General features: G+C 43.4%; 1 long non-coding RNA gene across 7 annotated transcripts in view; it reads right to left on the bottom strand.

The window, feature by feature from the left end:
* LOC102075996 (uncharacterized) overlaps positions 1 to 16,221 on the bottom strand; it is a 61,419-nt gene that overhangs the window by 42,602 nt on the left and 2,596 nt on the right. The gene's annotated exons all lie outside the window — the stretch shown is intronic.

Here is a 16,221-nt window from a genome sequence, read left to right as displayed (position 1 = left end):
ATGCATCATAGATGCAACGTGGGGTTAACATTTTGCCCAAGGATATTTGGCATGCTGCGTGGGATCGAACCACCGACCTTCCCATTACAGACATCTCGGTTCTGAGTGTTGACTTGCTCGTTAGCTGTTAGGAATCCAGTTAACTCTGCTGGAGACTGGAGAAAAACCACTTTTATTCAAGAATTATACCACTGCTTCATCTCTAACCGCTGACAGAAAACCACAGCTCTCATGCCCTCATGCAGATGGACCATGAAAACAACTGATAAAAAAGTAGATTTATTAAAGGAAAAAACAGCTTAAATTATCTTTAGAAGCTGCTGAGCAACGATGTGCCAACAGAGCAGCTTCAGTGCTCCTTGGCACCGATTTACATGGATCTGGAATGCTGGTGGACGTGTGGAACACCACTCTTCAAAAAGACATTGTTTGGTGTTGTGATGATCACTGTTGTCAGCTCTGTTTAATGGATTAACCCATACATGTTCAGCTGGGTTAAACTGTGGTCAAAGTGACGGAGATCATTTTCATCCTCATCACTGTGTCCTACGAAAAGGTCCTTATCATCCTGGAATAGAGCACTACCATCGGGAAATAACAGAATAAAACATGATTGCTGGTGACCAATGGATCCAAGGGGACGTGAAGTGAAGCCACACCATACTGCAAAATGTCCCTGACTCGTAAAAAACCACCAGGTCCCACCAGTGTAGGGGTTATTTTATTCCCCTTTAATTCAGGTCCAAGTTTAATTCAAGTGTTCTTATACAAGTTTCAGTTTACTAAATTCCAAAGCTCTCTGTAATAAACACCAATAAATATGCTGAGATCTTTCCCAGGAACGCCCTTTAGTCAATCCTATGTGGAATTCAAGAAAAATGTATCTGGTGGGGCTTGCCCAAATTGACCGATCAATGCATCTATTGGGTTTTTATTTGTTTGTTTGTTTTAAATCAAGATGGACTGATGGACCATAAAGGAGGCTGGTGCTGGAAGCCACACAGACACATAAAAGATGAACGCTGAAGTCTTTAATGAAAATGTTTTTTCTGGATGAGTCAGCTGTGCTCATGTCAACTAATAAAGCAACTAACAATTCATAGGGGGAATACTGTTACAGAAAAAAATGTCCTTGTGGTCCTGGAAAAGCTGCCACTTTAGTTTATTCTGAAAGAACTGTTATGAGCAGGGGAAGACTGAAAACAAAAGTAAAACTGTTTTGTGTGACTGAAATGAATCTCCCTGTCAGAAATCCATTCAGTAAGCACTTTCTGGTTTTAGATTAATTCTTGAAGACTCAGCATTTGCTGTCCTGCTTCACCAAAAAAAGAAACAAAAACATCCAAAAGAGAATTTCATTCAGCAAAACTGAACAACAAATCGTTCAGACTTTTGAATAGTGAACATTATCTCCTTTACAGTTACTGTGGTCCACTGTGGCCAAAGTCATCGTTTGGACCAGATTTTAAAGTTGTAATGTTATAAGTTGGAGATTTTAATATGGAACTCTATGGGGATTAATGGTTTTGGAGCCAGTCTCAAGTGGCCAATAAAGAAACTGCCCTCTGTGTTGGCTTCATTCTTGAGTTCTGGAGGCTGAGGAAAAATGTTGAAGAAGCACAACCGATTATGTATGTCTACGTATATATATATGGTCTACAATTCAGCTCTAAACTCAAAGTGTTTGCTTGTGTCAGATGAGCAAGCCAACAAACAGCCATCAGGTTCAGGTTGTGGTCCACGTGCATTTCATGTCAAATTTAGGTTTGAGAAAATCCAAAGTGTTGGACAAATGTTGTAGTGAGTGGATAAATAAAGACTTTTATGTAGTCGCAAACATTTCTGTTGTGCAGATTTTAGACTTTGCTCCAATCATTTGCTGAAAAACATACTAAAAAGGAATCATCTGATATCCAGTATGAAAAGCAGGAATGATTATTGCTGGTAATCATGAGAAAAAACTATCAAAAATACCACCACCACCAATATGCTGATGACGTGTGAGAATGATGGATGATCAAGGCTCGTCTGGGAGCAGAACGAGACAGATAAGCTGGATAGTTACCTGCTCTGCTTCAACAACTCCGAAATCAGAATGTTGTATACAATAGAAAAACTGGAAAAGAAAGAAGCTTGCTAATACATTCACCTTGTGTATTTATGAAGCACCTGCACTTCACAAGTGCATGGCACAACATAGAAGAGCCACCTCCACGGGTCTCAGCGGTCCATCTGCATCTAAAGGTCAAAGGTCACTCTTTCCAGGATGCCAATGTTCACATTTTGGACAGAGAGGACAGATGGTTTGAAAGAGGAGTGAAAGAAGCCATTTATGTCCACTGTGGGCGACCATCTTTGAACAAAGGCGGTGGTTTACGACACCAACTGTCTGCCATCTATAATCCAGTTTCCCAGACGCCTTAACGCCCACTCACATCCTGGGCCATCTGACCTCAGGAAATCACATGATAGGGTGGGGCCAGGTTTCACAATGAGTTCACCCGAGACCCTGGCTGATTGTGACCTACACCCGCTTTCACACCTTGGCTCATGTGATTAGGTAGAGGATCATCAGGGGGTCCTTTGTCCCCCTTTGGGGGGACACTCCCACAGGGCTTAAATCTGGGACTCTCCACCATTTGACCCTAGAACTGAAGAAGCTTCTCGGATGAGAGGTGAAACGTCTTCAAGCAACTTAAAGAAGTCCAGATGCTTTTCTTTCCAAGCTCCTTAGACTACGATGACCTGGATGACTGAGAACCTTCACAGACATATGAAGCACCTGAAAGACTGAGCAAAAGAATTCCTGCTAAAATACATCACTGCACAAAGCCTCCCTGATCTAACGTAGAGAAACTCTTACTTTAGTACCTCAGAGTCGCCGTGCACGGTGTGTACTGTTCATTATATACTGTGTCTGAGGCTTTGAGCTGTGCTGTTAATGACTAAAGAAGTTCTTGATTATTCTAATGGCATTTAGAAATGACTGAGTGGACGATCCCTGCCTTAAGCACAGATTCTGACCTTTGCCGGGTATTTTTAATACTAAATACAGGAAGTACCAGTAGCTTTCTGTCACACACTACATGCATGTGTGTGTGTGTGTGTGTGTGTGTGTGTGTGTGTGCGTGTGTGTGTGTGTGTGTGTTTTCTAGTGTTTTTCCCAGTAACAATATGATAGACGACACATTGAAACAAGATTTACTGGCAATGATGGCAAAACTGGTAATGAAATACAGTCTGGTTAAAACAGTAAATGCGTTTAATTTTACTGAGTGTTAGAAGCAAATTAAAGTGTCTCAAAAATCCCTTGTCTATAGTTTGCAAACTAAACCAGTTAGGGGCATATACAGTATATATGGGTGGACACAGCTTCTGGAATATAATCCACTAGTTTCTGAAGTCCATTTTGAAGCCTTGGCATTAGTGATTTCATCGCCGTCATCTTAGTTTAAAAACACCAGATGTGCCAAGAAATGGGCATGTCTAACTGTGAAGTAACATGCTAGCCAATGAGCACACCATGGATAATCCTCCATTTGAACTATAGGAGGAACGAGATTTAAAAGAATTAATTTGTTATTGAAAAAAATAATGGGTGACTGAGTCTATGGATCTCATTAAGAGATCATGACACAAAGCCATTTTCCTGTTGAGTTCTATCATGTCTTTAAGTCTGACGTCATTAGCCGTGTCTGGGCCCAAACTCCGCTTCAGGTCCCAAAGTCAAACAAACACTGCGGCATCACTGAGAATTACAAAGTGTCTAAATTCTTTCATCTTTAATAAAACGATCAGCGTTGCTGCTTTACCAGGTGTAACAATTAAGTTTAACATCCAATTAAATTTAACAGAGTTAGAAGTTAGCAGGAAGTTAGCTCGCTAGTTTCCACCTAAACATGATATAGCATGTTCTGACTGAGAGATTTCTGGAACATTCAAACGTACAGCTCTGCTATCACTTCCAACATAAATGAAGACAGAAAACTAAACAGCAGTGACGTTTGTAGGGTTACTGAAGTTGGGCTAGCTGGTATATAATGATGTGCTACATGATCGCTAGCTACACAGCTATGTTAGCATAACACAAACACAGTGAAGCTGGAGGATGAACGCTAACTTTTTTCCACTCGATAAAAGTTAACGTGAGGGTTCCCGATGGTTAGGGACAAATGCAATCGCATGGCAGGATGCTGTAAACGGACCAAACTTCAGTCAGGAGAACAACTGAGATAATCCATCCACAATACCAGGTTAGTCATTAATATACTGCTGCATGGGCTGGGCTGTAGTTACAGCGTAAGGGTTTAAAAACTGAGCTTTAACAGAGAGAGGCCGACAGTGATCACTGACTGTTTTTAGGGGCTTGTTCAGATTAAATAGAACAAGATACAAAGCATTAAAACATGTTAAAAACACAACAGCCTTAATAAACTCAGAGTAGTTTGGACCCAGAAGCAGGGTTCATACGTCATCACTTAAAGACTTGATAGGACCAAAAGTCTTTTTGGCAACCACAGATATCACCATCTGCAGGTCTTCAGATAGTGGCAGGTTTAAAGTTGTCATGGCTTAATTTTCATGGACATTTCTTAATGGAAGTACTGTCCATGTCCAACTATTGGGCTGTCTCAGGTCTTCTTAAAGCACTGTCCCTCACAACCCCAGGACTGTCTAAGTAACCCACTTAGATCAACCAAACACACACACATTCACAAAAAACACTCAATTTAGAAATTGAGATCACTCAGAGGCTTAGCAGATCCTACCTGCATAACGTCTTTAAAAAGGATGATCCATCAGCCAACTCTTTGTTTTATCAGTTTTCATATCAGCTGCATCGTAATATGCTGTACTACCAGCTGATTAACTGACACCCACAGAAAAATAATATCTCTCTAACCGAAGGAAAGCAGCTCATTTGGACTGTGATTTAAACCATTTCCAATATTTAGACTAAGATCAATATATGTGTCAACTTGCTTTGGATACTTCTAAGTTGTTTATTTAACAAATATTGTTATAGATTCAAAAAGTAAACTTTGGGTCTTCCTTGTTTGTTTGTTTTTTTCAAATGTCAGTTCGATCCACACAGCTGGTTCATGTCATGTTATCCACACTTTGCTATCACTTGCATGCATTTAAGGTCTGCAGGCACAGGGGTCAAGGACCGGGCAACACTCAAACTCGGACAAAGTGTACGCAACATGAAACAGAGAGTAGACGCTCATCCTGCATGATTTCTCCCTTCAAACACGCCTCACAGTCACCGTTTTTCATGCTTTAGGCTTTTATACAGTATAAAACAGAAGCACAACAAAAGCCAGTTTATTGGGAAATGGCTCCTGTGTGCTTCACCAGCGCCTGACCTCCTCATGCCGTTACTATGGAAACATGCCATAAGAGACGGTGCTTGTGCCTCTCTTTGTGACTGAGTCACCATGAAAAACCTGTGCATCACGGCTAATCAGAGGCAGCCAGAGGTACTGAAAGTCAGTTAGACACTAACATGTAGTGGTTTGTGCTTTCCTTGTCAACGTCGCATACGTGCTAAAGCTCTTATTTTGCTTTCCCCAGGTTTCTACACTCATTCGCAGTGTCACCGTGACTCAGGTTAAATGTTCTTGGCAGCAGGCTGTTACCGCTCACAGGTCATTGCCACCTCTAACGTGCAACAATGAGGAAGTGATACAATAATAAATAGCTCACACGTTGCCTGGGACACCTGTACACCAGGAAGAAAGGTGCTTACACGTTAATCACATTGCGTTTTGACTTTCAAGTGAAATTCTTATTAATGATTCAAATGTGGTTCAAACAGCAATATGTCTTTGGCATTAGGTCTTTACATCTCAAACTAACTATTATGCTGACACGATGGTCAAAAAAAAAAAAAATTTTCTTTGCTAACCAAGCCTACCTCACACACGGGCAAGAGACATAAATATGAAGCCATACCAGCTCGGATTAACAAGCTCCGCGTCAGGTGTTGAGGAACCAGGACTCCCCGATGAGGAGTGGGCTACTGGAACAAGACAGCATCGGTGGGCGAGACCACCTGACCTGAGCATATCCTGGACAATCTTGCTTTCTGACTAAGAATTAAAAAATGGACAACTCAATCTGGTCATCGGGAATCTGGAAGATCAGGGAATGATTACAGAGTGGAGATGAAGCCTGCTTTTCCATAGACTTCTACACAACCAGGGGTGTTTTTGCAGCGTTGCCCCCTGCTGGCCAAATAAACAGAATGCACATTTAAGACACTTCTGCTTTGACTTCACATTTCAGAACCAGATGCTCCAGTCTCTTTTATAATGCTACTGCCCATGTTTGTTTCAGTAGTTAAAGACACAAACATGGTTAACATAACAGAATAAATGCAGAGACACTGCAGTGATTACACTGATTAGATGCTAAACATTTTTTTCCTTTTCTAAAATGCTGAGTCACACAGCTGAACTCTGCTACAGTCAAAGCTTTATTCCCAGTTGGTAGACAACTCCTCCAGGGATTCGAGACCCTTGAGACTTCTAAACATAATTGCTTAGTAGATGGGAATTATACCAGCCTTTTGCCAGTGAAGTACAGAAAAATGTAGGGATGAGTGGCTACTACACTACTAACTAATCCTGAAACCTCTCGTTAATTTTCTGTTGTTAATGCAAGATCGAGTTAACAATGTGCTTATAAGGTTCACATAAAACTGCAACAAATCCAGTTAAAACCAAATTAACTTGGCTAAGCAGGGGTGAAGACAGAGTGAGGGGCTGATTAATGGGCCCGAAGCCCAATAATCACGAGCTGGGCCCTGATTACACCACCTACCAGTGTGTGTGCAACCCTTTAGAAAGCACTCAGTATTCCTGAGTGCCGGGATTTTGGTAGCATAAGCAGAACGTGCCAACACAACAGACACATTGTGGGTCATAAAGATTGTAATAACAGCGTTCACTGCCCCGCTGCACAATGCCACACTGTACCTCAGATGAGGAACTGAGGGCTTTACTGGCGGAGCTCCTCACACACACAAGCAAAAAATCCCCTCTTAACTTTTTCCCACCATTTTTGTTTTCTCAAATACGACACACAGACCTGACGTCTACTTGAACCATGTGATTTAACAATCTTAAGTGAAAGCGCCCCCTCTGGGAGCGGCAGAGCACACCGATATTTCTGCCTCATAAATATGAAATGAGCTCAATTAAGGCCAAGCCTGATGCTTGGGCTCACTCCTCGACATGGCTCTAATTGAAATGAACAGCAGCTCGGCCTCCCCTACTGAGGCCTGCCCAGTGCCATTAGAGGTGATCTGAGGGCCTGGCTCTGTGTGTGTGTGTGTGGTTAATCTCAGATGCCCACACACATCCACATCAACATTCAATCGTACACTAATCCTCATTCATACCACAAACAAGAGCAAGGACACTTATTGAATGAAGCAGCCAGTGCGGCTTGCACACAGACGATGCACCATCAGCACCTTCATCTTACCGAGCATCTCTTGCTCATCAGCATCTTAAGCTGGCACTAGCAACCACATTCGGTGTTTGTTACTTGCACATTGTTCCCATCTAGTGGAAATGAAATACACTGCAGCGGTGTAAAATGAGAACACAACCGCACAAACAAACACACGGCTCTATTTATGCCTGTGGCGCGATCAGTGTTAACACTATCAATAATGCACTTGCAAGAACCCAAAAGCGAGAAAGACCTGAAAGCTGCATGTTTGGTTTCCCAAGGCCAGGGGCGACCGCAGGGACACATGCGCATGCACACACATACATGCGTCGTGGTTATGTAACCGATAGCCACGTGTTGCCGTGGGAACGGGGGTGGAAGGGAAGCGCAGGAAGACCAGATAGGAGCGCACATAGTGGGAGAGGAAGGCTAAGAGGAGTGTCGAGTCAATGAAATGAGACTGTGAGATTTCAAAAATAAAATAAAGTCGGCCGCGCGTGCACAGGCCTCATGACTCGGCTGAGGCGAGGCCAGAGGGCCGTGACGGCGATAACGAGGCTCTCGCTTCCTTCTCACGCATAGAAACAAACACAAGTGGAGCACCTTATTCTGCAACAGAAAAGATTTGATTCAGCTGCGCTAATCTATTCTCGCATCCACAGTGTAAGTACTGACAAACCAAACGAGAACCGTTGCCCAACTCTGTACTTCCCCTGAGCTGTGTGATGACAGGACATTGTGGTTCTATCAAATGTGATTTCAAGTGAAACAGGGGCATTAAAGGCTTCGGCTGCATAGATGTAATGTGGAACAATTAAATATTGTTCAACATGGGAGGGCACTCCTGAGGGTAACCATCACTAAAAACATGAAACCTGCCCACAGCAGGGAGACACATGCCTGAACACGGTCAAGAAGAAACTCCTACCAAATGAAATATACACACCCAAGTCTAATCAGGGATTTACTCACAGAACAGCATATAGTGGGATTGCTGCTGCGTAACATAATCATTATTTTTACATTGTGTCCCTGTGATTGTGTGCGTCACTGTATTAGATCATAGATAGATATCATAGTTTATGTGCTTGTTTCACATTATTTATTGATTTTCATCATTTTTAAATAATAATAAACACAAGTTGTGATGTATTAAAAGTCACCTCAAAAACCAAATTTGGTTTGATGGATGGGTTTATCAAAAGAAGACACGTGTTTGCTTTTCCCTGTAAAACGTTCTGCATGTGTAGCAACATCCAGCCCTGTGATTCTACCTCACCGTGACTCAGCACAGAGGCAGCTCTGATTACTGCCAGACTGTTTTAAATGAAGAAATGATTTAAATAGAACTGCTCTGACCAAGTGGAGCAGGCTGAAAGACCTGAAAAAGCAACAGGTCACGTCATGCTCTGAGCAAGCGCCAGGACAGAGAAGAAACAAAGTCCCTGACATCTATCAGGTTACAGAGCCATCTCCGAGGCTTTGGGATCCTCACGAATCACATTCGCGGAGAAAATCTGGAACAATGTGTACTTCCCGGGAGTGTCTGGTCTGACAAAATTACTTCAAGACCACATCGACAACTCATCCAGGAGAAGAACCCAGAACAAGAACAAACTACAGGGCACACTTGTCCCAGTTAATGTCGGTGTTCAACAATAAAAACAAAGCGCCGACCAAAGAGAACACAAAGGATTGTCCGACTCGTTACATCGGCCATAAAACCAGCACAGCGTTCCATAAACAAAATATTCCAAAAGTCAGACACAGTAGAGGTAGTGTCATGGTCTGGGGCTGCATGAACTAGTGTGTTATTCCATTTGATCTAATCCTGTTCTATTGTGTTTTTCTTGGTTTTACTGCTCTGAACTTGTACTCTCTGCCGTGACCAAAAAATGTCCCACGTGTGGGACTAATAAAGGTTCATCTTTGTTCTGATTGCTGTCAGAAGATCCTGAAGAGAACGTCTGACCATCAGTTCGATGATGACCCTGCAGACACGAGAACGCTGACAGTCTTGTCAAATAAATAATCACATTATAATAAACATGTATATATAATGCTGTGCAGCATAGTGAAGCCTGTGCAATGAAACTGAACTGAAGTGTGCAGCTCTGTGAGCAAGCCTCTCCTCAGTGTCAGCTTCTCTGGCACAGTGGATTCAGTTGGTGTGTGTGAAAGTGCATTACACAAGCAAACACAGCGTGCGAAGTCAAACTGGAAGTGTTTTACTTTTGGACAAAGTGATACCCAGCATGATGGAAAACAAAAAAACAGCCTCAGCCTGTACAAGCGGTCTCCTTTCTATTGTTCCACATCTTGGAAAGGGCAGCAGAACTTTTTCAGGGAACTTTGTGCTCTGCTGTTACGTCAGGGACCGGCACAGGAAAAAAGGCTATAAACGGCAAGTGTTCCACGTCCATTTCCAACAATGTAGGTCAGAGTAGAGCTGTTGCATGTACAATCAACGTGTACAAGTGGAAGCGGCTGACAAGGGATGAGAGAGTGTGTCTGTGTGTGTGTGTGACAAACATTACAGTGTCAGCAGCTTCAGCAAGCCCACATCAAGAGGCTTTCTCAGAAACCAGAGCCTTCTTTGTGTGCTGTTTTTGTGAATTCACAGGAACCCGAGATCTTGTGTTATCCCCACGTAACCCTGGCGTTTTCTCTTGTGGAGTGAACTGGTGTGGCCAGTCTATTCGGTTTCCAGCCACTGGGGAAAGTGGTGTCCCCTCCTCTCTGTACTTTACAGAGGCAGATGACAGAAAGCCTCCTAGACAACGATGTTCAAACAGGAATAAATCCAGCCGCGTCAGGAGCACCACTTGGTTTTCCTGTGACCTCACAACTGTTACTCTGACCAACCGCTTTATTATTTTCCCACAGTCTTTCTCACTCCCTTCAGGCTGAGAGCTGCTAACCCCTCTGTTTCCTTGGGGATGCTTCTCACTTTAGCAGGCTTGCACAGAGAGTCAGCGGCGGTGGAGGAGGAGGAGGAGGTGACAGCACGCTAGGCGACAAACTGACAATAGAGTTTTGTCGGTTTGGCTGCTGTGGCATTAAGGACCAGGTCAGACTTTCTGGGTCTCCTGTGGCCTGAGATGAGAGCTGGACACTCACCCTAAGCTCAGAGAAATCCCTGTGCTCTGCTGACCTTCAGCACTAGTTAAAGTGGTTAGGGAGAAGGTCAGTGTGGTTTCCAGGCCGACAGAAATGAGCACTTCCCCTTTTCAGCAGTGCGGTTTTGGGTGTCATGCACAGACGTCAAGCAGCATGGGATACATGACGCATGCTGAGTGCTCTCTCTCTCTCTCGGTGAGTGTCTCTCTTCCCATCTGTGGCTTGAACAAGACACTGGAGAATGGCTAACATAGCAGTGTTGGTTCATGTGACACTCCCCTGTGCCTTTGGCCTACTTTGCCGAGCACTCACTAGCTCACAGAAACTCTCCTGGTTAAGTAACATTTCCTAGTACAGCCTCACTATGTGACAAAATTCTTGAATGCCTCCTGCATCCTTTCAAATATCAAATCAAAGCCATGTTGAACAACAAGGAACTCATCAAACCCTCCTGTCCTTTACTATTTATACTTCGTGGTCATTTGTTTCACTCCTAAAACTGGGAACTGAAATTAATATAAAGTTTCAGAGTAGAGACTGTATATAAAAGACAGACAACTGTCACCATGTTGTTTTCCTGAGATCAACTTTCAGCCGCTTCCCAGCAGATTGCTACAGCTGATCCATGTTTTATACTAGATGCCCTTACAGAGCCCACCCTCCCATTAGGAGGCAGTAGGCGGCCAGTTTGAGTCTCCTCCCAGGCTTGAACCAAGAATCTTTTGCATGAATGTATTGATAACTACACAGTGCAGTCACTCGTCACATCTCTGCTAATTAGTGCTGAATAACAACTAATAAAATAGGAGATTTCCACTCAACAAAACTGAGACTGGCTGTGCCAAACAGAAAGATGTATTATTAGTTGGATTATTAAAATAAATGCTTAACAGCGCAAACAGAGAGGAGCGGTCCAGTTCAGTGGTGAAATCAATAACTCGGGAATCAATAACTGCTCCCTGTGTCGATACCTCTGTCAGTCAAAACAGCAGATGATTGTTATGACAGTGGAAAGTATCCATAGAGACCAAAACCACTTGTTGTACTAGTGTTTAAATATGCTTTTTAATGTTGTGTGAGTTGGTCATTTTAACTTGGGACTCTGTGGGGGCATCTTGGAGCTAGCTTCAAGTGGCCGTTAGAGGAACTGCAGTTACTGAAACTCCAGTGTCAGCTATTGTTTTCATCCTCTATGGTTCATATTATTCCTATCATTTTGTGGGGGCGGGGTCACCAACAAAACCATCCATTTAAAATTAGGTCTGGATTCTTCTTCTTTATTTGTTGCTCTTTGCTACTGTCATCGCTTAGCAGCAAAGCTCTGTCTGTTGTGTCCTGCAGTCTGAATGCCTTATCCAACAACAGTGCGAGCAAAAATGGTGTGAGTTGTATGCATGTGGGTGAAGTGGAAAGGTGGAAAGACTTGTGAAAGGAAACACAAGCACAGAGTGTGCGGACTCTTCCTGCTGAAGCCCATCTATGACCCAGACCATCACTCTCCCTCTTTACGTTTCTGTGTTTATATCTCACCCCCGCTGCACATTTCCTTTCCCTGTGTTGTTGTGTCATTGCTCTGACCAGCAGACATATGGGCAGTGGGCTGTTGCCACACAATGTTACAGCTTTGTTAAAGGCAGACCTGATGTTCCCACAGTAAAGAGGCTCTGCCAAATGAGAGGAAGTAGAAGAAATTCATTTAAAAAAGACTTTTGTCTTTTAATACAAATCTCTTTTATTTGCATCTGTGTCTTACCTCTCTGATCCTGCCTAATAAAGCTGTGGGCAGTTTTCTCCTCCATTACCCGAGCCCTGCTGAGGCTTCGTTTCACATCCTCCCCGGGCCAGCTGTATGCCAAGCAGCTTGGTGCCAGGCCAGACTCTCGCTGCCAATTCAGCCTCCATCCTGCAGACTGCTCAACAATGCAATACGCCACTCACCTCTGACCAGACCACCTCCATTCCCAGTTCAATCACAATGCATATCCCACAGCAGTCCTAAGTGAAATAAGAAGCGATTGTAAATTGGCCGTAGGTGTGAACGCGACTGCGAATGATTGTCTCTCTGTGCTAGTCCTGCGACAGACTAGCGACCTGGGGTTAAACAAGTCTGTAGCCGCTGCGCAGCATCGTGGGTCCAGCTCCAGCTGTAGTGCAGTACCATGAAGTTTCAAGCTTCAAGGAAAAAGCTTAACATTTCTGATGGTACAACCCAAAACTGTAAAAAGCTGGGACAGCCTACACTTGTGGATGGCACAAAATCATTCACTCACCAAATGATTCTCTTCTACTTCCTCTCAGAGCTTCTTTGCTGTGTGTACCAAGGAGCCTAGAGATCAGTGGCGTTGTAGCGCAACGATCTGCAGTTCTCAGTTTAAACTATGCTGATTTCCGACCTAATCCACAGAGATTTCTTCAGATTTCCACAGTTTTGGAATTGTAGCTTTACAGCAGGACAAAATGTTAATATAGGAAATCAAGTATTTCTCAAACATCTGCTTAGCACATTCAGCCACACTGGATATGAACTCTTTGGACTAATAATTAAAGCAGCTGACCTACAGTGTCCCTCATAAAACAGACTCATGCTCCACAGAGGATAGACCCTGTTCTCTTCGCTCGCCAGTGTTGGACTAAAATGTGTTACTTGAAATAAAATCACAGAATAGCACTTAATAAGCATACTCGTGCTCCTCGTGGGGTGAATGCTGTTAATTTGCCATTAAATGTATGTCAGCATCTGACATAAGAGACATATATTTACAGGCGCAGCTGTGCAGACTAAATGAGGAAGAAAAGAGGAAGAACCCAGCTGATCGTGATGACCCAGTTACCTCTGCTGTCACGCCGCTCACACAGGTGGAGATTTGGTGAAAGCACAACCTTCATGTTTGTCTGACTATAATGAATACTGCAGTCTCTTGGGAACACGATCAGTGTTTTACAGTACGATATGAAGAACCCACAGAAGGACACAGATCCGATAATACTGCTGTCAGTCAGGGAAGGTCAGCACACCCTGAACTCTTTGCAGAGTAACCTGATTTTGCTTACTTATTCCTTTGCCACGTCTCTCATTGTGTTGGCTCACTGGGCCTGAGATACATCTGAGAACCCATCTTCCCATGTCCATTTCCCATCCCCTAGGAAGACCTCCGTTTGCTGAGGAAATATTTGAGGAGTGTCCATTACCGAAGCTGTTATGAAAGTCATTTAACCGACAAGTAAGTTCCAGTCAGCTCGAGTCTGGGAGGGCGGCTGGCCAGCGAGATGATGAGGTCACTTTGAACAGCAACTAGGGAGGTTGGCTCCGAGCTGGAACGAGCACAGCTCTGGACAAACAAAAGCCTGTGCCACTACTTTTGTAGTGAGCTGAGGGTAAACACATTTCATAATCAAATGCGCACTCGCCCAGCCCACATGGACACTGGCTCATTTTTACTGCATGTTTGTATTTGTTTACGACGGATCAGCCACAGAGGCAGGCCAGCGATCACGCAGTAACCATGAAAGCGATCGCTCGTTAGCTTCTTTGTTCCTGTCTCACCTTTTTATCTGTCTGTGGTTTTCCTGCTCCCCGTTCTCTCACTCCTTTCTCTCCCCCTCTGCAGCAGCGTAATGTCTGCCGCTCTCACCCCTCCGCTGCCGCCCGCGTCACTTCCCTTTCTGATCGGCTGTCATGTAAACACAAGCATGCCCCTGCTCAAAGGCGTGCTCTTACATACAGGCTCAAACACACACGCACACATCACTGAGTCACATGGGAGCTGCTAATTATGACCACATAAAGCCAGCGGAAACACAACTTTCACAGCTGGCTGTGTGAGCTGCTCTCACACTGTGGCTCATTATTCACAGAAAAAAAACACACACCATTTACTTCAGATCACAACAAAGGGAAAAAACAAGTAACAGGCTCATTTCTCAGGTTAGCCTCTGATGCTGGGGATCCAAGCAGGAAAGACTGCTGTGTGGCAGCAAAGAGACTCAGAGAGAAGGACGGTGCGGTTGAATAAATCGGCTTCCGCACTGACCATTTACACAAGGTAGCAGAAGAAATGATGAAAACAACACACTGCTCGTTCGTATTCAAATGAAACAGAGCTATTTGTTGAGACAAGGCGAGCACAAACATCTGACAGACGTCAGGCACAGTCTGTGACGCAGATTGGAAAGTCTGTCTTCAGTCAGCACGTGTATGCACCCACAAAAACAGTCACAGATAAACAGGAACACACAGTAACAGGGAGGCCATGCTATCGCCGCTGAACACCTCTGACATACTCCAGCCATTTCCAGCATGCGGCTAATCCGAGTTCAAGCTCACTGATGGAATTCTGTGCATACGAGTTTGCCAAGTAAAGCTCTCGAGGGCGGAAATAACAGCTTAGAGCTGCGAAAGTTTGCTTCAAAAGGATGATGGATTTGTCCTCGTGTTCTAATAAGGCCAAACACAGCAGGATTAATGCAGTTAATGGTTAATGCTGTGGGATTATTGCAAATTTCATTACCATACAACTACTGGAGGACAGCAGAGGTCACGTTTTACAATGCTTATACTTGTCAGGGTGCAGATGTCATTTATCGGGAAACTGATCATTCCTCGAGTCAAACAAACACAATTTGGTTGGTTTTATTTGAATTTGGAAAAATGATGCAGTGGCAGACGTATCACAGCTGATGCAGTAAGTTTGTACTGGAGCAGGACCTGCGGTAACAAATTATTAGTTCACTTGATGTAATTTGAACAGAGAAAACATGATGTCAGAGCTTTGTTCTTGGTTCGCTGTGCACTACAGAATCACTGTGTTACTGTTATGTAATGTCTGCCCTGGATTCTCAGCTCAGGCCACATGCTTCACAGTACAACACTGTGCGATACATACGTTCATGATAGATATAAGCGGGGAATTACTTTACTTTGTGAAAGTGGCTCATTGCAAGTGAATTTCATTGTTCGCTGACCTCTAGCAATGCATCGTAACAGCACACTGCACCCGTCCTCGAGCGGACGTGATAATTATGACAGGAACAAAGACGGAAATCAAATAATGACTTATGAAGCCACAAAAACAGCAGAGGGAGGACGACGGGGCGGATCGATGGATGGACAGAACACAGCACACTGCTTTTATTTCACTTCCTTCAAGCAAAACCAAGTTTATCTTATTGGACTTAAAAAAAAAATCAAAGCAAGAGAATTTATTTTTTCAGTGAAATAAATAATTAGTCTAGCGCTGTCACAGCATAAAGAAACACTTTTCCTTATCTCCTCTGGATTGTACTGAAGCATAGCAGCAATTTGTGTCGTTGTATATATTGTAATAATTACTGCGGTCATATGATTACATCAAGTAATTCTGTTTTTGAAATGTTAAAAACTGTTTTGCATTCATTCTGTTTTTTCCATTCTTGAATTATACCATCTGTAAGTCGTTTAATCCTTTTTTAATATAAACAAAGAGAAACCAAGTGGAAATGCAGGCGGTGTCGCCAACCTGACTTTTTGTTCCAGCCAAACTGTCCACAACTTAAAATACAGACTGCTGGTGTCATCAGTTATTAGTTTCCTGTCAGTCAACTAATTTGTTAATTTCCTAATAAAAATATTTCAGCTCTTCTTCAGTGCTACAGTAACAA

Source organism: Oreochromis niloticus, linkage group LG17 (assembly GCF_001858045.2).
Source record: "Oreochromis niloticus isolate F11D_XX linkage group LG17, O_niloticus_UMD_NMBU, whole genome shotgun sequence".
NCBI classification, from domain to species: domain Eukaryota; kingdom Metazoa; phylum Chordata; class Actinopteri; order Cichliformes; family Cichlidae; genus Oreochromis; species Oreochromis niloticus.
Note: the sequence above shows the minus strand (reverse complement) of the source record. Positions and strands in the feature narration are given on the sequence as shown.